At 38.8% G+C, this 26,265-nt stretch overlaps 1 long non-coding RNA gene and 1 pseudogene across 2 annotated transcripts in view; both read right to left on the reverse strand.

The window, feature by feature from the left end:
• Window positions 1-26,265, reverse strand: part of LOC140709815 (uncharacterized) — a 342,945-nt gene that overhangs the window by 206,097 nt on the left and 110,583 nt on the right. The window lies entirely within an intron of this gene.
• LOC103228681 (tyrosine-protein phosphatase non-receptor type 11-like) lies at window positions 8,598-10,343 on the reverse strand (annotated as a pseudogene).

The raw sequence follows: 26,265 nt of genomic DNA on the forward strand, positions 1-26,265 counted from the left end.
TTGAACACCAAAGTCATCATCAATGAAAGAAATAACTGATAGCTGGACTTTATTAAAATTAAAAACTTCTGCTCTGCAAAATATAATATCAAAAGACTTAGAAGAAAAGCCACAGTGTGGTAGAAGATATTTGCAAAAGACACATCTAATAAAGTGCTGTTGTCCAAAAAATCCAAAGAACACTTAATACTCAACAATAAGAAAATAAACAACCCAATTAAAAAATAGGCCAAAGGCATTGGCATTCACCTGACCAAAGAAGACATACAGATGGCAAATAAACATATGAAAAATACGTTCAACATCATATGTCATCAGAGGAATGCAAATTAAAACAATGAGATACAACTACAAATCTATTTAAATGACCAAAATCTAGAATATTAACACCACCAAATGCTGGCAAGGATGTGGAACAACAGGAACTCTCATTCATTGTTGGTGGAAATGTGAAATGGTACAACCACTTTGGAAAAGAGTTTGGCAGTTTCTTACAAAACTAAACATACTCTTACCATAAGATTCAGCAATCAGTCATGCACCTTCATAGTTACCCAAAGGAGTTGAAAACATGTCCACACAAAAATCTACACCTGGATGACTGTAGTAACTTAATATATAATTTTCAAAACTTTCAGCATTGGCAAGGTTGTGAAGAAATGAGCACTCATTTCAGGAAATCCAAATTGTATGAAGCTTTTGAAGGATAATTTCATAAGCATCTATTAAAATATAAAATATGCATTTTCCATGACCCAGCAACTGAATTTCTGGCAATCTATTTTAATCTAAGGTGATTAGCAGAGTGACCGAGATGTCCTGCTGTCAGTGAATGGATAAATAAAATGTAGTACATGCAGACAGTGGAATATTATTCAGTGATAAAAAAGAAATGAACTATCAAGTCATGAAAATAGAGGGAGGAAAGCTAAATGCATATTACTAGGTGAAAGAAAGCAATCTGAAAAGACTGCACACTGTGTGATTTCAACTATATCACATCTGGAAAAGGCAAAACTATGAAGACAGTAAAAAGATTAGTGATTGCCAGGGATTGGGGCTGGGGAGAGGGATGAATAGGTGGAGCACAGAGGATTCGGGGGCAGCGAAAATGCCCTGTATGATACTCTAGTGATGAGTACATGACATTATACACTTATCCAAACCCATAGGATGTACAACACCAAGAGTGAACCCTAATGTAAACTATGGACTCTGGGCGATTATGTGTCAGTGTGGGTTTATCAATTATAACAAATGTACCACTTCGGTGGGGAATGTTGATAAAAAGGGAGGCTATGCATGTGTCGGGATAGGGAATAAATGGAAAGCTTCGCTGTGGCCCTAAAACTCCTGTTAAAAAAAGTCTTAAAAATAGATTATAGATGGGTGAAAGAACAAAATGATAAAAAGTGAAGCATGATAAAAAGTGAAGCATGATAAAAATCCATCAAGAGGAATAAAACTACAAAGCATTATGTAAGAGAAGTTTGGAAGGCTGTCTTAAATAAGTTTCAAATGCTTAACTGTAAAAAATTAAATTCCTGTTCATAAAAGGCTGTGTTAACAAAGTTAGAAAATAAGCAACAGATTGGGAGAAAAAATTTGCAATGCATGCAGTAATAGGAAGATTCGGAGCCAGAATACATACGAAGAATTCCTACAAATCAAACCACTCAAAAAAATGGTTGGGGCAAGAAAGACAAACAGGGCACACAAACAGAAATACAAGTACACAGATGCTTAAGTTCTAGTAATTAGAGAAATATAACAAGATGAACATTTTCAGTCACACTAACAAAATTAGAAGATTTGATATTATTCAGCGTTGGCAAGGTTGTGAAGAAACGGGCACTCATTTCAGGAAATCCAAATTGTACAAAGCTTTTGAAGGATAATTTCATAGCATCTATTAAAATATAAAATATGAATTTTCCTTGACACAGCAACTGAATTTCTGGCAATCTATTTTAATCTAAGGTGGTTAGTACACATAGCAAAGAGTCATATGTAAGGATGGTTGATGCAGGATTGCTCTTAATGGTAACAAAATGGAAAATCTTAAATTTCCATTAATAGGAAGATTATAAAATAAACTATGGTGTAATCCATGCACTGGATATGCAGCAATTTTTAAAAATTAGAGAAATCTCTTTATACCAGTGTTCAACTGGGAGCAGTTTTGTCCACCAGTGGACATTTGGCAATAAGTATCTAGAGACATTTTTTGTTGACATGACTGGCAGAGGGACGAGTGCTACTGGCATCTATTGAATGGAGGCCAGGCATGGTGCTAAACACCTTACAACGCACAGGACAGCACCCTCCCAACAAAAAATTATCTATCCCCAAATGTCAATCGTGCCAAGGCTGAGAAACCTTGCCTTATGCTAACATAGAAAGAACTGTCAGTCATCACGTTAAGTGAAACAAAACAAGCCAAACAACAGTACATATAGTACTAACCCATCTTAGAAAAACAAAATTAAAATTTTCAAACCTGCACATTATATTTATGTATGAATATTATTTTTTAATCAGAAAGAATAGATACTAAAATATTAATCTCTGGGACAAAGAAAGAGTGACTATAAAGTCAGAAACAGTGAATATAAAATATAAAGTCAGAAAGACAATGATGCCATATTTTTCTGGATAGTTTGAAATCTCTCCACCAATCACATATTAAAGTACTTTTGTGTAATTAAAGGAAGAAAATTTAAAATATAGGAGCCTATATCCCATTCATTCTGAGAGAACTGAATTAAGTTCTCACTTTCTCCCCTGAGCTTTGAAACCTCTGATGTAACCATTCCCTATTCTTGTGTCTCATGATCTGAATAGCAGGGATAGTATTAACTTTTGTTTCAGTAATGGTTATGATTTAAAAGTACTGAAATTCCTTAGAATGCCATTGCTATTATGGGCTGAATTGTGTCCCCTCGTGAATTCATGTTTCAGTATCAACTCCCAGTACCTCGGAAGGTAACCATATTTGGAGATGAGGTTTTTAAAGAGGTGATTAAGTTTAAATGAGGCTGTTAGGGTGGGGCCCTAATCCAATATGGCTTGTATCTTCCTAAGAAGAGGAGGAGACACCAGGGATGAGTGGCCACAGAAGGCCATGCACACAGTAACAAGGGGTTCCTCTGCAAGCCGAGAAGAGAAGCCTTGGAAGAAACCAAACCTACCCCCACCTTGATCTTGGACTTCCAGCCTCCAGAGCTGTGAGAAAATAAATGTCTGTTTATTGTTTATAATAATTGTTTATAAATGTTCCGCCATCCAGTCTGTGGGGTTTGGTATGGCAGCCCTAGCAAACTAATAGAGTTGCTATGTAAGAATATAGTAAAAATAAAATTATTGGTGCCTATTCTGTTCTTTCCATGAGGGGTTAAACACAAGAAGCAAACAAAAGTCACTGAGCTAGTTCATTTCTCAATTGAGGAGATGAACAGAGTCAGTGAAAACAAATCCATACTTCTATGTGACAACTGTCTTGCATTCCTGTTGCTGGCACTCTGAAGTTATTGACCACAATTTTTGTGACAGATCCTCCTAGCATGCTCTCTGTGGCTTCTCTTCTCTCTACCAATTACCTGCTAACACAGGCACTGGCTGTGCATCTGCACTTGCAGGCATCAAAGGAGCTGATGTCACAGAACACAACAAACCCTGGAGAGCTGGGACTGAGATGTGTGTTTGACTAAAGATTACAGGGAATTGATCACCTTTTTCTTTTTTTTCTCCTTTATATTTCCCATAGATAAATGGCTCCTTCTTCACAGGGAAAAATAAGAGGAAAACAGCAGTGGAGAGGAGGGACTACAAAGACCTATAGATCAGGGTCAAGAAGAGTAATAGAAATACCCAAGATTAAAGGGAAAGTCAAATGCCATTGGAACTCTGAAACGCAACCTCTCAAATCACCTTTGCCAACCTGGAGTCACTATGTTGAAATGAAATAGCTCATGACAGGCTTAGACAGAGAGAAGGCCTGAGACTGTACCTTGAGTTCTCCAGGTCCTCAATGTGACATGCAAGTAACCCCTCAACGTCCTCTGTCCCAGAGGGAATAGCTGAGGTTGCAGGTTAGTGAGCTGGCCTGGCACATAAGCACAGACAGAGAAGTGATGCCGAGAATGTGAGCAGAATGACCGACTGTCAAGCTGGGGCTAAATGACAGTCACAGCCAAACCTCAGGGATCCAGAGCATCAGCGACAGCAGAGGTGGGGAAGGAAGACACCATCAGGAACAGTCCAGCAATCTAGAGCCCACTGCACTATTCATGCTGGGCACCAGATAATGTCAGTGATAAAGGCAGCGAGGCCAAGGTCTCTCCCCACAAACAAGCAGGACAGGAGACATTGGTGGTGAGGACTCGGTGGATTTGCGCCTATTCCAGCGTCCAGGCTTCTAGTTCCCACCCACCACTGTGACAACACTTAAGTCGCCTCCTGCACCTACCTGCCACCCTGGGAAGGAAGAGAGGGAGGCAGGGGTATCACCTGTATGAAAAGAAATAGCTCTGAGAGAGAGTTTGAACTTCGAATGGCTTGAATATTTATCTAATGAGGCTGTTTTCACCAGTAGAGTCTTAATTATCTTTAATTGTAAAGTTTTTTTACCTCATTAGCACAAAAGAGATCACAATGCAAGACAAAATCAGTTACAGAAAAATTTCAAAGCTCCTTTTATTTCCCACATGAATTATGCTGTATATTTCTACTCCCCCTTCTTCCATTTTAGAATTTTTTTTAATAAATAAAGCATAAAGGTAAAGGGCCCTCTAGCAATCTACTAGAAAGACCACTTTCTAGAACAATGATGCATGCCGCTCTCTGGCAGCAAGCACTCAGGTAAGGTGTGTGTGACCAGCATAGCTCTACGATGGAGGACTGCTGTGTGTGCAAGAAGCAGAGCCATCCCCAGCACAGTGTGAGGGAGGAGGGGCTGTGGCAGGGCACAGACAGAGAAGAAAAGACTTGGAAATTCACATTCCAAGTAGAGTCCCTGAACCTTAGCTTCTATTAGTTTTGGGGGAGTTTTGGTTTCTTGGTGGTTTTGTTTGTTTTGCTGCTCCATCAAGAGAAGTACAGAATGTATAAAAAGAGGACAAATGAAAGGTTTTCATCCTTGCTTATTAAAATAACTATATATCTTTAATGCACCCTTCAATATTCTAAGGGTAACAGCATATTGCTTGATTTGCATGCTCTTGATTTCCATTTGAATGTATCATTATGGCTATAAGTAGATGCAGAAGCTTAAGTTAATTTTATTGTTAATGCCTCAAGGCATTTTTAGGAAAAGTGCACAAAGCTTTTAAAAATCCAATAAATTATATAGAACCTTAATTTACTTCCCGTTATACCTTCAACTGAGGAAGGACATAAAGTGCTCCTGAATTTAGCTCTTGCTTTTATCACCAATTGAATAAGTATTTGACTTACTGAAATGGACAAAACACACTCTTGGAATGTTATTTATGTGCTAACAATCTCTCATTAGTTGTATAAAGAATTATATCTTGACTAAAATGGATACGAAGCTTATAAACTGTCCTATTAATCTACAAATAATGATAACTTGTAGGCGTATATTATGTCAAGCTCATGTCAACAGAAATGAAAGTTTGTCTGGAATCATTCTATAAAAACCTCTATTACTCCCTCTACCCTCTAGCCACAGAATCTGGACTGCAATCCTCAGTACATATTCCAACTCAGTTAATTTTGTGTAATAAACTCCGAGAGGCGTGGGGATTAAATAAGTATTCTATAAAAATAAAGATAAATTATGGTTCTATAATCTATCATGTGATTAAACATATATGATAGATTATAGAATAATAATTGCATACAGCTTAAAATTCAACTTATTCACTTGTAATTCAAATGAGACTGGCCACACTGGGCTTCCCTCATCTCCTCCCAAATGTACCTTGAAGTCAGACCTGATATTGATATAGGAGCTAGAAAGAAATTATTTAGGAAGTTAGTGAGGGTAAGAGAGTCCTTGGTAAGCTTTCCTTTTAATAAAAAGCAGCCCCCAAATAATTTCTTCTATAACGAAAAGCAGCCTGAAAAATCAAGCTGCAAGCACAGATAAGCAAGTGAAAAGCTTGCACAGGTAAATGCCGGCAGCTGTGCCAATAGGAAAAGGCTACCTGGGGGCTAGGCATGTTCAGTATAGCAGCTCCATCTTCCCTTTTGTCAACCACATGTACAGTAAGGAACAGACAACATGGCGCTGGCCAGGTAGAGAATCCATCTGCATAATAAAAGATTAGGGTGGGGTGACCAGCTTCTTCGCACACTATATAAATACCATACCTGGTCCAACCAATCTTTGGGCCCTATGTAAATCAGACACTACCTCCTCAAGCTCGTCTATAAAACCTCATGCATTTGACCACAAAACCAGAAGACCCACTCGGGAACCTCCCCCTGTCTCTCTCTGCAGGATAGTTATTCTCTTTCCTTTTTTTCACCTATTAAACCTCCACTCTTTTTTTTTTTTTTTTTTTTTTTTTTTGAGTCGAAGTCTCACTCTTGTCCCACAGGCTGGAGTGCAATGGTGCGATCTCGGCTCACTGCAACCTTCACCTCTCAAGTTCAAGTGATTCTCCTGCCTCAGCCTCCCAAGTAGCTGGGATTACAGGCAACTGCCACTACTCCCAGCTAATTTTTGTATTTTTAGTACAGATGGGGTTTCACCATATTAGTGAGGCTAGTCTCAAATTCCTGACCTCAAGTGATCCGCTCACCTTGGCCTCCCAAAGTGCTGGGATTACAGGTGTGAGCCACCATGCCTGGCCAAACCTCCACCCTTCAACTCACTTCCTGTGTATCCGCGTCCTCGATTTCCCTGGCAGGAGACAACGAACCTCAGGTATTTACCCCAGCCAAGGATGCAGCTTCAATATGTCACATCTAAACACACACACACACACACACACCACTCTAAAAATAGAAGTCACTCTGGCTGAAGTGTCTATGTGGAAATGAAAAAGAGAGTTCTAACTACCCAGCAAGATAATCAGAAATGCTCTGCTTTAAACTGCTCTTCCTTTGCCCCCAATTTCCTCTCCAACTTCAGTTGCTTAAAATTCTTCTCCACATCTGTAGCCAACTCACTGCTTCCAGAACTACCTTCCCCAACCTCTCAATGTACTTTCATTAAATTAAGCAATGTAGTAGATCCTTAACTTCCCCAGTTTGTATCCTCACTCACCATCCACCTCAGCAAATAAAAGTATGCTTTCAGGGTCCACCCTTATTAGAATGCAAGAGGAGATTTTGAACCACAAATGCTTTGTTGCAGATACGGAAACTTGACCTTTACTCACCCTCAAACACACTCGCCCTCTTCTGCTCACCTATAGAACAATAAATAATTAGGGGCAAAGGAAGAGCAGTTTATTGGTATTAGTAGATTAGCACCCAGCTCTTCCCTCCTGGGGAATTAGGGAAGCCAAGGAAATGACCTAGTACTACTCTGTTTGGCCTCAGGTTTGGTTAGTCATCTACTTTTTTTCCATCTGCAAACCTTGTCTGCATTCAACACCAATGATATTGTCCATAAATATCTATTGTAATGCTCACTTCTCTCTTTTTTTTTTTTCACGGTAAAGATGCCATAGCATTTTATTACCGTTACACAAGTCAACCAATTATATCTTCACTGAAATATCTGCACTGAATGATGATTCAACATAAGAGGCAAAGAAGGATGTCTTTGGAGAAGGCACTTAAGATAGAACATTAGAAAATCTTACCGTTGGCTAAAATAAAAATGAGCTCGTTCAACCTGGCTGGAGGTGTGTGAGGGCTGTTTCTTCTCACTGTGGCCTGACTCAAAACCAGAGGCATTAAGAAAGTATCACATTCTCAAGTCTGGGGGTGGCCCAGTGGGGTGGTGCTGCTCTCAAAAGCCCTGTGTCCGTAAACACATCCATTCTCACAGGATCAGTTTCTCCAAGTGCTGGTTCCAAAAATAGGCTCAGGGCTGGCAGAAATCATTCAGGAAGCTCCTTGAAGGCCCTCTCCTTATTTCTCAGTTTGATTTTCACTTTGTCCCAGCTATTGTAAGTGACTTTGGCTTCCAAAGGTCACTAGCAACTTCTACTTTTGCTAGTATCTTTGGTTTTCCATGGCACTGGTTGTGACCGTCTGTTAGACTAGTGGCCTCCAATTAACTGCACCTCCACTTCACACCCTTTCCTTGAATCTGGGCTGGGCTTGTGACTTGTTTAATAAGTAGAGGGCATACTCCAGCGCTCTTCTAATTAGAAACATTCATCATCGTCATCATCCAATAGAGGGCAGTAGAAGGGACACTGAGACAAATCGGGACTTAAGTCTTCAGAAAGACTGGCCATTTCCGCTTTTGAGCTCTTGGGAGCTGTGAACTGCAAGTGAGATGTCTAGTTACCCCGCCAGCTAGGCCACTGAAAGAGACTACACAGAGAAGGAGAGACTCAGGACTGCAGGCAGAGAGAGAACCCCAGCCATCCCGGTCTCTCCTCCGACCTGCTAACCACATTGAGCGGCCACCTGCAGGCTGGCAGAGGAACAGCCCAGCTGAGCCCAGCTCAGATTGAAGAACTGACCGCCATATAGATAAATCGGTACTATGCTTCTGTCTGGACCATCCCTGACCTCTGAGACTACACCACGTGGATGGTTTTGGGAACATCAATGTTGCAGTCAACACCTTTCTCTCTGATGATGTCAATAAGAATATCAATCACAATGAAGGTCCCTGTCCGGCCAATGCCAGCACTGCAGTGCACCACAACCGGCCCTGCATCCATGATGCTCCCCTGCTTATGGTGCACCTCCTCCAGGAAGTCCAGCATGCCCCCGGGGTTGCTGGGCACTCCATGGCCCAGCCAGGTCCAAAAGTGGTATTGCCAGACCATTCTCTCCATATTCCCTTGTCCAACCTTTGAAAGTTTAAGTTCTCTTAGCTTATAGTAATGAGTGGTGCTTTCTTTGATGTTCCTACCACACATGACGCCATATGCTTTTAAAGTATACTCATCAGGCCAATATTTGACACATTTACTCTTTCCTCTCTCCATTTCTTTCCTTGTCATGACAATCACCTGGGAGTCTTCTTGGAACACCATCCGCCAAAAGTCATTCACCTTGTTTTGCAGGCAGCCTTGTGTGGCAATGTAACTCTTTTTGGGCTTTGAATTGTTGCACTTGATTTCAAATTTAAGCACGGTTATAGTTGCATTGATGTAATCTGAAACAGGCTGACTGGGATCACCGTTGTGTAGGACAACCCTATGATCAAAGGGCAGATGTTTTTATATCTATGTTTGTTTTTTTTTTTTTTTTTCTTGCCTTTGACCCTCTTTTTGGCTGTAGAGAAGTTTGCGCTCCTGTTGTTGGAGGGTCTCAAAATTCTTCCCAAAAGCCTTGTTTGACTTAATCTGTGGTCTTAGCTAATTTGCTTAGTTCTTGAACTCTGCTTTCTATTTCAGCAGCATTTACACAAGTCGTGTTAAGGGGCTGCTTGAATTGTAGTACTGTACTCAATGTTTCCACCATAGGATTCTTCTTGTAATGTTCTGCAAGATCTGTCAAAGAATCAAACCTTTCTCCTCCACTAACGTCATATTTCAGTTCCTGACAGCGAATCATGCATGACATGAGTCACTTTAGACTTGCCATCATTGCTCTCCCCTTTGTCATCACCAGTGCACACAGAGAGAACAAAATCTCCAGGGTGGCTTTGGCTGTCGCGTACAAGAAAGCTACCATACTTTGTTTTGTCAGTTAATAATTTCTCTGCTTCTTTCCCAGAGAGGTGTCCATGAAACCGCCTTTCAGAGGTAGGATCTGCACAGTTCAGAGGATATTTAAGCTCAATAACATCTCCATTCTTCTCTTTTAATTGCTCGTGATGTTCCATGTAATACTGGACCAACTCAGTCAAAGTGGCAAACTTCTCCCCTCCACACAGGTCACAATAATCACTAGTGTTCTGATTCTTGATGTGGGTGACAGCTCCATTTCTTCTAACAGAAAGTGTGAAGTCTCCAGGGTTAGGCCTTGCCAAAAAGCTGCCATCAACTCCTCTTGTCAACAGTAGGTTTTCTGCCTCCACACCAGTGATATTTGGGTGAAACCATTTCTGTGATGTCACGTTCCTCCCACCCTCCGGCTCTGCAATGGACCTGCTCCTTCCTCAGGGTCCACTGAGCTCAGTTACGTCGGGCTGGCCCAAGGCAGGCCTGCTCGGGACTGGACGTGGGGCAGAGCCAGCCAGCCATGCACAGACCCCACTCCGGGCCTGGGGATCCCAGAGACTGTGCAGCCGCCATCCGGCCTGGCTCGCTCCTCCTCCACCACCCAATGATCACTTCTTTATATCCATGTTTTCAGTACAATTCACAAATAATATTTGTTCTCTTTATACAAATGGCAAAATTCATAATTTCAACATAGTCTTTCCCAACTGCATTTCTGTGGCAGTTGTTTTCTTCCAAAACACCCTAGGAAATCTTAGCTGCAAGTGCTTATTACCTAGGAAAGTTTCTCTCAGCTATGTGTTATCTCCATTTTGAGCCTGTGTTTTTCTTTTCTGCTGTATTACATCCCATATCCACCACAATCTGTGTCAGTGGAAAGATTTTTATTCTATTCTTGCTTTAGTAGAATTATCAGGTTGCATTCATACAGAACAAAAAATATTTCCTCTCCTTGATCAGTTAAAATCTCTATGAAATACTCTATTTACCAACATTAAATAATTAACAGAAGTAATTACCTAGGTGTTTTCCCTTTAGCTATTTCATTCACTTTTTCCTGGGATACTGAGGTCATGGAAATAACCAATATTTTTGTGGTGAAAAACAGGGAAGGCTCCTTCTAGCAATCCAAATCAATCATCCCAAATATCTAGGGTTTCCTCAATTTGCCACAATGCAAAGATCCACACAAAAGGACCTAAATCCTACATGTAAATATTGACATTTATCACCCCAAATGTAAAATAACTGATAGAGCTCTTAGCCTAATTATCTTCTAGTTATTGACCTAAAACTAATAGACAGTGGTCAGAAATTCTCAAACCTGAGTGTTTTGCTGGTATTTCAGAGGAACTAACAGTTTAAGATGAATTCTTTTAATTTTGAAAGTTATCAGTTTACGCCAAGGGTCACAATAGCTACAGATATCCAAACTCCTGGACCATACTCTCAGGCACTCTTTAAAGCTGAACACTCTTGATATGGTTTGGCTGTGTCGCCACCCAAGTCTCATCTTGAACTGTAGCTCCCATAATTCCCATGTGTTGTGGGAGGGACCTGGTGGGAGATAATTAAATCATGGAGGCAAATCATACTGTTCTTGTGGTAGTGAATAAGCCTCACAAGAACTGATGGTTTTTTAAGACGGGTTTCTGCTTTCCCTCACAAGAACTGACGGTTTTATAAGAGGGGTTTCTGCTCTCACTTGGCTCTCATTCCATCTTGCCTGCTGCCATGTAAGACATGCCTTTCACCTTCCACCATGATTGTGAAGCCTCCCCAGCCACGTGGAACTGTGAGTCCATTAAACCTCTGTTTTCTTAATTAATTACCCAGTCTTGGGTATGTCTTTATTAGCTGCATGAAAATGGACTAATACAACTCTACCCCTTAGTACCCAAACAAAACACACTAATAGTCAGAGGCCCATTTGATTTTTCTGTTATTTAACCCTGTCCTAGAGATAGCTTAAATTAGTTATGTCTCTGAATACTACTCCATTTCTACAACAACTACCCCCACGTTTTCTCACTGTCCAGTATTTCATGATCTTCAATCATTCAACATTTATATTTTCTTTTTACAAAGTAGTTGAAGTTTCATATGACTGTCAAAATCTGTCTCTGTTTGTTTGTACTGCTATAATAAAATACTGAGATTGGGTAATAAAAATTTATTTCTCATAGCTGGATGCTGGGGAGTCCAAGATCAAGGTGCAGGTAGATTCGGTGTCTGGTGAGAGCTGCGCTCTTGCTTCCAAGACGGTTCCTGCGTGTTAATGCATCTTCACATGGCAAAAGGTGGGAGGGCAAAAGGGATGAATGCTGTGTACTTACGAGGCAGAAGAGATAGAAAAAGGCCAGGCAGCTTTCTGAAGTCTCCTTTATAATGGCATTAATCCCATTCATGAGGACAGAGCCCTCCTGGCCTAATTATAATAACTCCCAAAGCCCTCACCTCTTAACACCATCACCTTGGGGTTTAAGTTCCAACATATGACTTTTCAAGGGACATATATATTTAAACCATAGCAGAATCAAATGAATTGTTTTTTTTTTAATTTACATGCTTTTGAAATGCCTTTGAACATCATTTACAAACATGGCTCAAATGGGAGATATTCTAACAGATATTGAAGAATTTCAGTAGTTCCTGATTTGGTTACTTTTAGCTCTTAAATCATCAAGTTTGGTTTTTTAGCTCTTAAATCATAGTTTTTCCTGTCAAAGAGTTTTCCTGCCAAAACGGTATGATTCTAACTCACCCAGAATAAAGTCCTTAAGTATTAAAGGATCAGTCCATTTACATAAATACAAATATGTGCTTAAGCAGAATACAGTAGCATAAAATGTGCAGCTTGTGGTGAAGCTTAAGGCTGATTTGCGGCATGAACACAGTTCTTTGTCCCAAATCTTTTCTGTTAATGTCAATGTCAATGTCAGTTTTGACTATAGAAGGGTCATTAAAGTGTACTGTATCAGCTAGTTTTGATGGGTAGAAATGTCAGAACAGTAGTAACATATTCTACTCATCTGCTCAGCAACTCGTTTCCTCAGAAGTCTTAAAGAGAGCAGGTTCATGAATAAAAATATATTCCAAACCTTTAGATTCCTTTCCCAAGGGGCTAACACACCTGGCCCAAAGAAGACTAAGAATTCTATCCATGTAGATTTGCGTATATTCCAGTTTCTACAGCTAAGCACAATCCTGTTTGGAGCTTGAAGAAATCAAATAGTAAATATTTTCTGAATTGCTTTTATTGTTTTATGTTTTTATTAAGAATTGGCACTCGAATTAGATTAGTTAGTAACATATGCTAATTTTTGCCCAGTCTGATCACAACAGCATTAATGAAACTGTAAGTCAAGGTAGATATTTTCAGGCTGTGGAACATGTTGTTTCAGTCTGTCTTCAGGTCATTTCTGCATAAGATGGCAAGTGCAATCACAGCAAACAGTCTACAATGGAAAAGAAGAACAGGAACTTGTTTTTCCTTAACAGGAAAAATATCTTTTCTCATTTCTTCAGCTTACATAAAAATGTTTTATTTTTGTAACATGTATTGCTTAATTATAAAAGCAATATCATCATCTAAGATTTAGAAAAATACAGAGGAAATATTTTTTAAAGGAAGAAATATAATCTATGGTCCCACCACTGAAATAACCAAGGTCTCTGAAGCCAGACCAGAGCTGCGTTGAAATTCTGACTGTGTCTCTCATGCAGTAGATGTGTGACTTTAGTGAAACTACAGTCTTCTCTGTGTTTTATTTTCCTCACATGCAAAAAGAAATTGCCACCAATTTTTATGTATGATTCTTAAAGAAGCAAAACAAGCCTGATTCTTCTATGTATTTAAACCAGTTATTGTTCATTTGTATGTCTTGGCAACATTATGTAATATAATAATTCTTAGGAGAAAATGGACTCCCTAGTGTAAACCCTTATGCAACACTCTTTATCCCCTCAAATGTCAGTGTGGTTGATGGGAGGAGGGCAATAAATGGGGAAGACTGGCAAAAGAAGATCCTAGAAACCTTAGGCTTCAAACATTTCAGGTTCTTCTGTTCTTCAGAAGAGGATGTCCTCTTTGAAGTACCTAGTGGAAAATCACCATGACTGGAGCTCAAGTTCCATCAAAGAGACTGTTCCTTTTAGCTGGGGCAGAGCAGTTTATTTTATTGGAGCTCTAACGTGTTAAGGGACAGGTGCTCTATCCAAGGCTACAGAGGGAGCAAATCACTGTTAAGAATGTTAATGTCTAAACCTACTTCTCTAGTTTCCACTTCAAGAGACAGTCCCAACAACAGCAATTACTGCATCACCTCCGAAGAAACACACTCTTAAAATCTATTGCACTCTCTACATTTGCATGTTTAATTCCTTCCAATACACAACTGGCATGGCTTCAAAGTGTTTGCCTGTGATTTTCAACTTCAAAATAATCTGAAAGTATTCACCCAGCCAATCAGTTTCTGACAGTGTGATTTTCCAGCTTGCCCAGAACAATCTCATTGTGCTCCTGTGAGTATTAAATGTGATAAGGCCCTTAAAGTGCTTAGCCAAGAGTCTAGAGTATAGTAAGAACTGAATACATAGTAAGAACTCAATCTGTATGAGGTATGAAGTGTCTGTACTTTAACACATTGTCTTATGCACATTCATCTATTTACAAACAAAAATTCTAGTGTATATGCAATTGGTTGGTATAATGAATATACAGGTTGGTTTTCTGGGGATTTGTTTTGGTGTTTTACTTTGTTTTTACATAAGGGAAACTGGCATAACCTTTTAAAACATTTTTTAAAGTATTTTTAAAGTCTACCTAATAATCCATAAATGGAAAGGTAACAGTTTTTTAACAGTGTCTTTATTATTTGAAGATTTGGGTAGTTTGGTTTTTTTATATAAATAAAACTACAGTGAACATTTATTTTAAAAATAATCTTTATCTGCAAATTTAGTGCTCTATCTCTAATTATTTTCTTTCAGTTTCCACTTTAGTATATTTAACTTGCAAGATTTTCTAAAAACCACACAATGCTGAAGAAAAACAAAATGCAAGTGGATGTAACATATTATTTGGAAGACTATATAACTTGCTTTCTATTAACTCAATAAATTTGCAACTGAAAAATAACTATCTCAAAATTAATTTTATTTCATGGGATAAAAGACATACTCAATTTAATAAGATGTTTGTTCAAGCAAGATGATGACTTTATATGCCACCAATTTAAATTAGAATAAGCTGTATGCAACAAAACATTGCAACTGGTATTTTTGTCTGGCATCCTAGAGAATGAGATATTTTGTCAATTTATTTGGATAAAGGGTCAGGTCAAGGCAGCATTTCTCTTAAGACTAAATATTTAGGTTTTTATGCATTTATGGTATTATGCTAGCTGATAGCAGATTAAAAACTAAGCTTATAAAGTCCACAGTTGCAAGCCTGTATCAGCAAGCAGGCTCTAGAATCCATCTGTACTGTGATTCTTCTCACCCATAGATCCTCCTGTTCATCTCCATCCAGATACAACAGAAATTTATGATCCTATCTCCCATGTGACATCTCAGCCACAGCCCCAGTCTAAAAAAGGAAGGAAAAGACTAATTTGCAGGCATTGCTTAGAAGAAAATGTTTTAAAAGCTTGTCAGAATTTAAATTATGTATTCTTTGAATAATGCCAAAGTCCATAATGCAACTATAAAAATAACCATTTATCCAGAATTTAAGTTATGTCATATGTAACCGAAAGAATACTAATTTAATTTAAATGTTTGTGAATACAGGATAAAGATGATAATGCTGATGTAGTTGTTTGTCAGTCTGTGCTAAAATACAGTTATAATAAGAAAATAACTAAACATAGTCTCTGTGAAAAATGGTTCACTGTCTTCCAAGCTCTGTGAAGACAAAGGCACCTCTACTAATTTCAAAGAGGTTTTAGATCTGGTCATAAATTAGTATGAACAGAATTTTCTATTTCATTACATTATGTTTGGTAATGTGCCAAAATAATCCAGATTGAGAGATTTCATTATAAATCAGGACAGGACACCAAAAATAGAAATAGCTCACTCAAATATGCATACATTAAAATATATCAATTTTCCACCGAATATTTATTGAGAACCTACTATGTGTGCCTAACAATATGCTTGACATTAAGGTTCCAGGGAGCTTAAATATATTGTAACAGTACATTATTTCACTATTAATATCATAAATTTGAGCATTGTAGCTTGCAATGACCCATCTGTCTAATTGGATCAGTTTTAGATTAAAAGCTTTCAGATAACTTTATTTTTATGTGTGTTTTTAAATTTTTTATTTGTTTTAATTGACAAATAATAATTGTACATATTCATGGGATACAAAGCGATGTCTTGACACATACAAGGTACAGTGATCAGAAGACTTAAATAAGCATTTTTCAGTAATTTACTAGGAAACGTAATTCAGATTATGGCCTTAATGACTGAAGTTATGTTTTAGAACATCTAGTCTCAGCACCTTTGTCCACCTGAGGAAACTTCCAACTATTTCAAGTCTTTGACCATGATTACAGTCAAGGAGAATTTCAAGGGGATAAATGTAAAACAAAACAAAAGGGGACTTTTAATTCCATTTTTTAAAATGAACTTATCAGAAGCAATCTGTAATTTGTGAAGGCAGCAGCTAAGTTTATTTAGAGAATACAAAGCAGATTAAGCAAAATTTTCCTTTTTGCAAAAATTGGGATTTTCCATTACCTGGCTTGTAGTCACACATCACCAGAGTGTGGTACAGTACACAGAATATAGCAAAGAAGAAAACAAAAATGTGGCCCTTACTCTGAAGAAGCTTTTAATCTATTGAGACAGATGAAGTTGTAGAAAGGGCACCAGCTTGGAAAAGTAGCCAAAGAAGGGTCATTCAACTTTAACGAATGGATAATATTCACAGAGGCAAAAAGGAAAAGCTGAAAACAACCAGGTAAGAGAAATATAATGAGAAATATTTTAGGATGATGATGAACAAGGCAAGTTCAGGAAGGCTGAGGGGAGCAATCTGACTTGATAGGGGTGTGGGGGTGAGGACCAGGATGGGGCAGATTCGTCAAGAGATTCCTTCATTCTGGTAGGAAAAAGGGCAGAAGGGAGTAAATGAGAACTTATAGCATGTTTGAATATATATGTATGGGAGTGGATATACGGATGGGTAATCTGAACTTGACGCTCCTACTCTACAGAGTGTCATATGACTAATGATATCCTCAATGGTATTTCAAAGCACAATATTCAAGCTCCTACTGTCATGCAAATTTTTCCCATAAAATTTGTTGAGCCACCTGAATGTTTATTAAATACTGACACGGACAAGCTTATAACCAAACTAAACAAGTCCAGTATCTTTTCTTCCAGACAGCCTGCCCCATACTACCATCCTGTAATATCCCGGAATCCTAGTATCTAAGACCAATAGTCTGTGCCTCTTACCTCTGGAGACAGAATTCAGATGTTTTACTTAAAGCTAGAAGATATCACAGTTCCTATCAGAAACCTGTTCATCCTACTGAGGGGCTGTCCACTGTCAGTACTACCAAAACTTGAAGTATCAGCTCACCACTGAAATCTGGACTTACCAATAATGTCATCTTTTCATCACTCTGCCCCTCATCCCATAAAAAATCTCCAACATGCAGTCAGGAGACCACCCCTCTGCCTCTATCCCAGAGCTATACGAAACAAGGGTGTCAAAGTTGCAATAGAAGCTCCTCAGGTTTGAGTAGACCTCAAACAGCTTCTTCTCAGGCTTCAAGTCTGCCAGTTACTTCCCTGGGTTGGGACAGATTTTACTGACTGTCAATTTATAAACTTCAACTCACCTTACACCTCTGACCACTGGATGAGGCACAGAGCAATCCCACTCCTCAACTGTTATTTTTAACTACACTGTAACTTCAGAAGATTTGTTGACTTCCCTGAAACCAGGAATTGCCCACAATCCCATGTCTACTCTGACAGTATCAACAACATTTAGTTTCAGAGATAAGAGGTTACAGATTTGATTTTTCCTCTCCACTTCTTCATAGCCACCAAAGGGACCTGAGCTCCTCGTGGAAGGTTGCCCACTCTTTTCCACATGCCCTTCAGTACCACATCTCAACACTTTCATTTTTAAAAATTAAATTCCGCCAGGCGCAGTGGCTCATGCCTGTAATCCCAGCACTTTGGGAAGCTGAGGCAGGCGGATCACGAGTTCAGGAGATCGAGACCATCCTGGCTAACACAGTGAAATCCCATCTCTACTAAAAATTAAAAAAAATTAGCCGAGCATGGTGCGGTGCACCTGTAGTCCCAGCTACTCGGGAGGCTGAGGCAGGAGAATTGCTTGAACCTGGGAGGCGGAGGTTGCCATGGGCCGAGATTGCGTCACTGCACTCCAGCCTGGGTGAGAGTGCGAGACTCTATGTCAAAAAGAAAAAAAAAAAAATTAAATCAAATTCTACCTTCCCAGATACTTGTCATCGATTAGGAAGAGATCATTTCAGTTGGTACCTAGAAAGGGAGAGAAAAGAGAAACAGGCACAGAAACTATTGAAGTCTTAGATTGTTATTACATTGGTTCTCTTCTATCATGTTAACTGTGTTTCAACAAGTAGGGTTTAGGGCTAAATGCAGCTAATTTAATAATTATAAAAATAATCTACAATTGATTGGAGCAATAACATGGTGAATAAAGACATTTATTGTAGCTTCATTAAAAACTGGCATTTATCTCTCAAGTTTTTCCAAATGGTGTTTGAATAGAAGTGATATATTTTTAAGTAATTTATTCCTCAAGTTTAATATGTAGATTTTTATGATGATAAAGCATTATAAAATGTTAAGTAGTTATTTGCTAATCTTCTCAGGGCTGTCACATGAATAATGGTATCCTCAATGGCATTTCAAAGCACAATATTCAAGCTCCTACTGTCATTCAATAATGTCACTTCTCAGGCCATGACAAATTAAGAAACATGATGCAAATATGTTTTCCAAGATTAAAACAAAAGAAAGCAATTGAAAGAGTGAAGGAAAACTGGCATGTCTTCATGTCTTAAACAGAATCATAATACTGTCTGCTCAAAATCCAAAATAAAGGTAAAAATGGAAATTTAGAATGGTACACTAAGATATTCAATATAAGTTGAGTGTAACACCTACAAGTCACCAAGACTTTACCAATTCTATGACATCTAAACATCTAAGCTTAATATCAAAATAACAAGTGACTTAATATTCAGAAAGGAACAGGAACATTTAGGACACCTGAGTCCCTTCAGTACAAACTGAATACAGCTGTGGATAAAGAGTCTCAATTGTTTCCAGTTTCAGAGAACACATTAGGCCACTTAATATAACATCCTCCTGTATTGTTTGCTTTTTCGTTAGCCAAACAAGGCAGACTGATTGACTGAGTCACTCACAGGTATTCATTCCTTCAACAAATATTTATTAAAGGATTATCATGTCAGACAGCAGGCTAGAGGATTTTCCCACATCACTTAATTGAAATTCAACAAGTATTCTGTTATAATGAGGATTAAATGAGTTAATATTTATACAGCGTTTAAAACAGTGTGTGGCACATTGTAAGTGCTATATGAATGTTCGTTAAATAAATTATGTTGAAGAGTCGGTTGTAATATGATCTTTGTACAAGATTTTGATTGTTCTATTTCTTCTCTCTTAAAGGTTTTTTTTTTTTTTTTTTGACACAGAGTCTCGCTCTGTCGCCCAGGCTAGAGCGCAGTGGCGCAATCTCGGCTCACTTCAAGCTCCGCCTCCCGGGTTCACGCAATTCTCCTGCCTCAGCCTCCCCGAGTAGATGGGACCACAGGCACCCGCGACCACGCTTGGCTTTTTTTTTTTTTTTTTTGTATTTTTAGTAGAGACGGGGTTTCACCGTGTTAGCCAGCAGGATGGTCTCGATCTCCTGACCTCGTGATCCACCCCCCTTGGCCCCCCAAAGTGCTGGAATTACAGATGTGAGCCACCGCGCCTGGCCAAAGGTTTCTATAGGCATAAAAGAACAGCAGGGTCCTAAGATACCAGCCAGGAAGCTAGGCACAGGAAACAACTAAGTCAATATATGCCCATATAAAAATCACCTGATGGTAAATTTCTCTGGAAAACTTCTATAGGACTGACATAATAGGTTTTATATCACCTTTAAAACTTTTTTTTTTTTTTTTTTTTGAGACAGACTCTAGTTCTGTCACCCAGGCTGGAATGCAGTGGTGCGATCTTGGCTCACTGCAACCTCCACCTCCTGAGTTCAAGCGATTCTCATGCCTCAGTTTCCCAAGCAGCTGGGACTACAGGCACACACAACCATACCCAACTAATTTTTTGTATTTTAGTAGAGACTGGGTTTCACCATTTTGCCCAGGCTGATCTTGAACTCCTGAGCTCAGACAGTCCACCCACCTCGGCCTCCCAAAGTGCTAGAATTCCAGGCATGAGCCACCCTGCCTGGCCTAAAACATTTATTTAGCATGTACTTATGAAGTTGTATACACCGGTTCTATTCTCACTGCTTTACGTGTAACTCATCTAATTCTCAGACTAACTCTATGATACTACCGTTACTCCACTTTATGGATGAGGAAACTGAGGCACACAGAGACTCAGTAACTTGCCAAAGTCATATAGATAATAAGTGGTAGGGCCTACATTCCTACCCAAGTACCCAAGTAATCTGGCTCCAGAGCTCAAGTTCGTAAACACTAAGTGAAAATGTCGGCATAGGAAGGGGTCGGCATTTATAAGAAACCTCACAGTCTCTGTCGCCCTGAGTCAGCATTGTTCTGTGTGCATGAATTCACTTGTCATGTAACCCCATGATCGCAGATTTTACTTTACGAAAAGAGATGGTCAAAGGACACTTTTGAAATATTCTTAAACCATACAAAAAGTCTAAAAGGAAAACTGAGGTGACAGATTATAGTTCAGGACTTAAATCAGTCTCAAATTTGACATGATCATAATTAATCACTTTTGTATCCACACGTATTTTGCAAGAAGACTTAGAATCCATCATGTATTAACAAAGAATGAAGTAAGCGTACCTAGACCCTCCTCAATTGAATAGAGGACATTCCAACTCCTTGGCCCTGGCCCCTGCCCACTGCTGTAAATTAATTCACTATAAATAAGGACATCTAAGCAAACTACAGATCACAGGGAGTAGTAACTACCAACAAACATGAAACACTACTTTTCCATACAAGATAAATTGCAACATTTGTGGTGGAAAGTTGTATTGAATTTAGAAATCTGGCTTTAGAAAATACAGCAGAGGAAGCCAACTTTTCTGAAATAGCCAACAATGCAGAAACACTTTAAATGGTATTGAATGCTCCCCAGTTTCCTGAAGACCAAATAGATATTTCAGCAATTTATCAAGAACAATTAATGCTAGAAAACTGCCAATAATTCCTCTGTCTCAGAAAGAACGACCCCTCTCTGTATTCTCGCCTTCCAAGAGCATGGCAGAGTTTGTTTCTCAGTTCTTCCCACAGTTCAACTCTGATAAGTGAAATAAGAAAGGAGCTAAAAAGAGTGAAGAAATTTTTCTAAAATGTTTACAACCACAGATCCTGCCAACTGCTGCTTCCCCATTAGCTAAGTACGTTTTGGGCCACTGAAGCTCGGGTGTCAGCTCCTGGCTTGATGATGATTCGGTAAACAAAGAGACTTCAATATGTTTTATGCCCAAAATGCTCCAAACAGACACAGAGGCTCAACAGGCCTGATGCCTGAGCCTCCTGCAAATGCTCAGCCAAACCACTCTATCAATCACGATTATTTGGTGCCCCCCTCTGGCCTTACTGCAGCAACTTCATTTAGCTTTCCTAAGAAACTGAAAAGAATTCTGAACGGAAGTCCAGGGTGCAATCACAAAAATCTGCCTGCAAGAGAAACCTAGTGTTGTCTGCACTTATAATAATTATTCCAATTCTCAAAGGCAGAGGAAAATTTGGCAGGGCTGACTGCATGCTTTGAAACTCATAACGTTCTTAAGGTGATATAATTTTGCTTTACGTATTTTTAAACATCCCCCAAGGAGATTGAGAGCTCTATCAGTTCCTCACAGTTAAGATAACTAGGCTACCTGGGCTCTGCTCAGAAGAATAAGTCAATTTACTCTGGAGAAATAATTCTGTGAAACTCAGACAGAGTTAGAACAGCATGCAGTTGAAAACTGTATCAAAAACTCAGGCTAAACAATATTACATATTAAGGTCATATAATACTTATACAAGTTATTCACTAGCTCTTAGCCAAGTCCCCTGGGTAAGCAAACTACAGAGACAAGAGTTTGTGTCCAGTTCCAGAGAGCTTCCAGGTTCCCAAAATGAGTTTTGTCTCCAAATCCAAGGCCTCCTTCACTGTGTACTTCCCCCCGCCCAACCCCCACCCCACCGGGACTGAGGTGACCATGCTCCTTCTGTTGGATCAACATTGTCTGATCTGTTTTGGGGACAGTACATACAAGATTTTCCAGCCATGTCATGAAAGGGTTAGGCGAGGGGACGGGACACCTCACTTCCACATTACTGAGAGCGAGTGTAGTAGTACAAGTGCCAGAGATAGGCCTTATAGGATTTCCAGAGCAGCTCTGCGGGTGCCAGATCCCAACAGGGCAAGATGACAAAGGGAAGTCCAGTTGTGAAGGCAAGAGGAAGAGGAACCAAGGAGGTTCCCGTGGGTCAGAGGAAAGTGACTGTGGAGGAAGTCTTTGTCCAGGGCTTTGGGTGTTGGCGTCAGCTCCTCACGCAGCAGGTATAAGACAGATGGAAGTCACATAGGAACGAATACAGGGCATCCCTAACTCTTCCTTTCTTGACCCTTTCTTCAGAGTTTGGAAACTCAGAGACCTCCAGGATTGGAACATGCAACTGATTCTTATTTGTAAGTGGTGAAAAACAAAACTGAAAAAGTCGGTGAGGAAAAAAGATCAATTAAAATTCAGCTTTGGGATAAGGATGAATTTAGCACCTTTTCTGGAAATCTCTGAAGCAATTACATTTGTACCCAGTAAATATTCTCATTCAGAAAACAATGCCTCAAGAAAGAGAGTAATAAAAATAACCACAATGAGGGCTCTCATTAATACTGGATCTTATGGAAATCAATTGTTCAGTCCCTCCACAAAAGACCAGATGGGCAGGAGGCTAAATATACACCATGCACTAAACATTATGAGTATCATAGTTTACAAGTCAAAGGGGGCTCTATTGAGGATAGTTCTATTTTCCCTCTATATTATCTGTTAGACAATACCTGATAACAGTATCCAAGTAAATGACAACTTGATAAATAGTAATTTCCAATGGTGAACAGAGGTGACATTTCCTCGCTACAAAAATATTTTCTTTGGCAGATGAGATTAACTGAATAAGAAATTCACTGACACTGAAATCACACAGCCAAATTCCCTATCACAGCACTTATCACACTGTGTTAGTGTTGTTTGTTAAATATCTTTACTTACTTTCCTATACGCTATATTTGCTTTTTTCTCCCCAGTGTTTTCAAGGGGCTTGACATACAACAGGCACTCAAACAAGTTTCTTTGATTTCAATTGAATCCCTTTTAAGGCCATTTGCTCACTGATTTAATAAGGGAATAGTAGCCTGAAAGCACATGTTCTGATCTTTCACAGGTAGGTAAATTTTGTTAAAATGAATGAGGGTCTGATCTGAAAAATACTGAGGAATTTTACATCAAATGTTTTAGCGCTGTTTCATAAGAAGATAGAAATTCTGGCTCAAGTGGGTGGTTATCAGTTTCTAATCAGTGATCCTATTTTAGCACCCTCAAAGAGGAACAAAATAAATTACTTTCTATTTGTGAAATGAAAAAGTAAAAAATGTAAAGCAATTTAAACTGAGAATACCTATATAAAGGAAAAAAATTGTGAGTCTCAATCTTAGGTTTTAAAATGGATTTCAAAACAGCTTTCCAATACTTCTAAGATTCCTATGAAAAAGATGAGATCAGAATAGGAAGTAACAATTTCCTCCAAAGTATACACATGAAAGTTGGCACAGAAACACCATTTATTTGGGCGATGACTGAAACAGCTGGTCCATTTAATCAGACAAGTGGTTTGAGTTCATCTGGTTTTCACCTGCACAGTCTAGTCCAGCACAGCAGGACAGACAAGCCCCCAGCAGGGAGGTCGAAAGAATGCTTTATCCTATCTGATTCAGTGATCCTCTTCTGACATTATGTCCATACTGAAGGGGATAATAATGCATCACATGATTTCAGGTAACTTACCTCTTCCCCTCCTTCTTACCTAGGAAGTAACATAACTCACCTGTCTCATGTGCAGAGGAGAAGCACAGCCTTGAATCACAAGTAGGTCTGGGAGTAGCCCTAGCCATGCCTCTTGGATCTGGCTTGTCCCATTCAATAAGCACATCTTTCCAAAAGACCAACCGCCCCTCAATGCAGAGACCAGAAATTCCAATAGCATTCTCCTATCTAAGACATATGCCTATGGGAGCACAGATATTCTTAGGAATAATAACAACTGTAAAATCATGTTTGATTTGATTCTATTTTTTGGCTTCCTGCATACATATTTGGTATGATGCTTGTACCAAATCAACCATTGTACCATCTGTAGAAGAAAATGACATATGCAAGACTGATGACTTCCTTATCCCACTGCCCTCTCTATGTTAAAATTAATAAGAAGAAACATTAAGTCATTAAAATTATTCATGCAAGCACAGCCTCACCCTGCTCTCCACTTCACACACTTTATCATCTGTGAATGACTGTGGACTTACAAGTTTCCAATCTAACTTCCTCTGGAGATCCAATGAGTCTGTCTATATATGGCATGGAAGCTTGCCCCTCTCTTTAGACATTTTATGCAGTTCTGAGGATGCAACAAATCTCATTTGGGAGCTGCACACCATCACCCACATATTAAATTGTCACCCTGAGTAATAAAATTCACAAACTCCATTTCATTTTTTTCATCACCATGTTGCCTGATAATATAAAAAGGTGTCATATACCTTTGATTTGTAGCTTGTGTGTTTGTGAAATAGCCTCTTCACAAACAACCTGATGAAGTCAAGGAAGCTGAATGACTTTTTTTTTTTAATGCCCAAGTCTATTTCCCTGTAAATATTCATGTGCATAAACATAAAATGTTAAATGGTGTGAAATCTTGGTAATTGCACAAGTAGGAAAAAGTCATAGCATGATTGTTCTGAGTAAGGTAGAAATTTCTAGACTCACTGCCTTTATCAAAAGCAGTGACCCCAAATTACATAGGCACGCATGGCATTTCCAGACCTTTGAATAACTGACTAAGATATCAAAAAATGCCACATTGGTCATATGTAATTGAAAAATGGCTATCTGCTCTTTCACAGCTTTCCTTAATTTAGGTGTCTTTTGTGATATGCAAAACATATTTATACCTGATCCATTTTAACAGCCTGTTTTCTAAAGAATATATTTGTAGTTTGTTTTGACAGACACTTGGCTAACAGTCATTCTTCTGCCATTCTTATGTGGGGAGAAGAGAATACCAATCAATCATACATGCCGTTTAGATTTCTGGTAATCTTGTTTCCAGAAAAATAATAGAGATTTTGGTAGTCATTTGTGTTGAGATCACTGGCTATTCTCATCATTATTCATCAACTTGATTCTCCATGGAGTGATTTTTAAAAGTCGGAAGTGTCAGACTCTTTCAAGGATATGATGAAATACTTAGGCTTCTCCCCTAAGTAAAATAATCATAAACACTATTTTTTGTCTATAATCTAAGGGATTCAAAGACTTATAAAGTTGATCAACCATGGATGATTTCAGGTTAACAATCTCTGCTCTAGGATGATGATTATACTTGTCTTTAAAACATCATTATGGTGGCAGTGTGAAGAACAGGCTGAGCTAGAGGAAGACAGGCTGCAGGGAAGGTATTTGCCATTTTCATTACAGTCAGTGAGTGGTGAGGGTGATTTGACCAGAGTGCAGGAAATAGAAAGTAAAAAAAAAAAAAAAAAAAAAAAAGACAGAGAACAAAATCAACAAAACCTGGAGATTGAAAGGGGGGTTTTATATCTATATAGAAAGGAAGGAAAAAGACTTCACTCCTTAGTCATGTCTGACATTTTTTTAAAAAAGATCATGAAGTGGAAAATCAGCCCTCCAAAGTTTTAAGGCTTTTACTGGTATATCTTTATTTTGCATGAAAATAACCCTTTGATAACTAGTAAATAAGTAAATTGATAACTAGTAAATAAAGACTATCTGCACAGAATATGCTTTTAGTGATCAGATATATTTGCAAGTTGATTTTTTCTAGAATTTCTAAAGAAGGTTAGTTTCACGTTCATCTATAGGCCATGTTCTACAACACACTCATTGCACTTACAGTGACTAGAAAGGACAAATTTAAAGTGTAATCGCTTTAGAAGGAAT

Source organism: Chlorocebus sabaeus, chromosome 22 (genome assembly GCF_047675955.1).
Source record: "Chlorocebus sabaeus isolate Y175 chromosome 22, mChlSab1.0.hap1, whole genome shotgun sequence".
Lineage (NCBI taxonomy): Eukaryota > Metazoa > Chordata > Mammalia > Primates > Cercopithecidae > Chlorocebus > Chlorocebus sabaeus.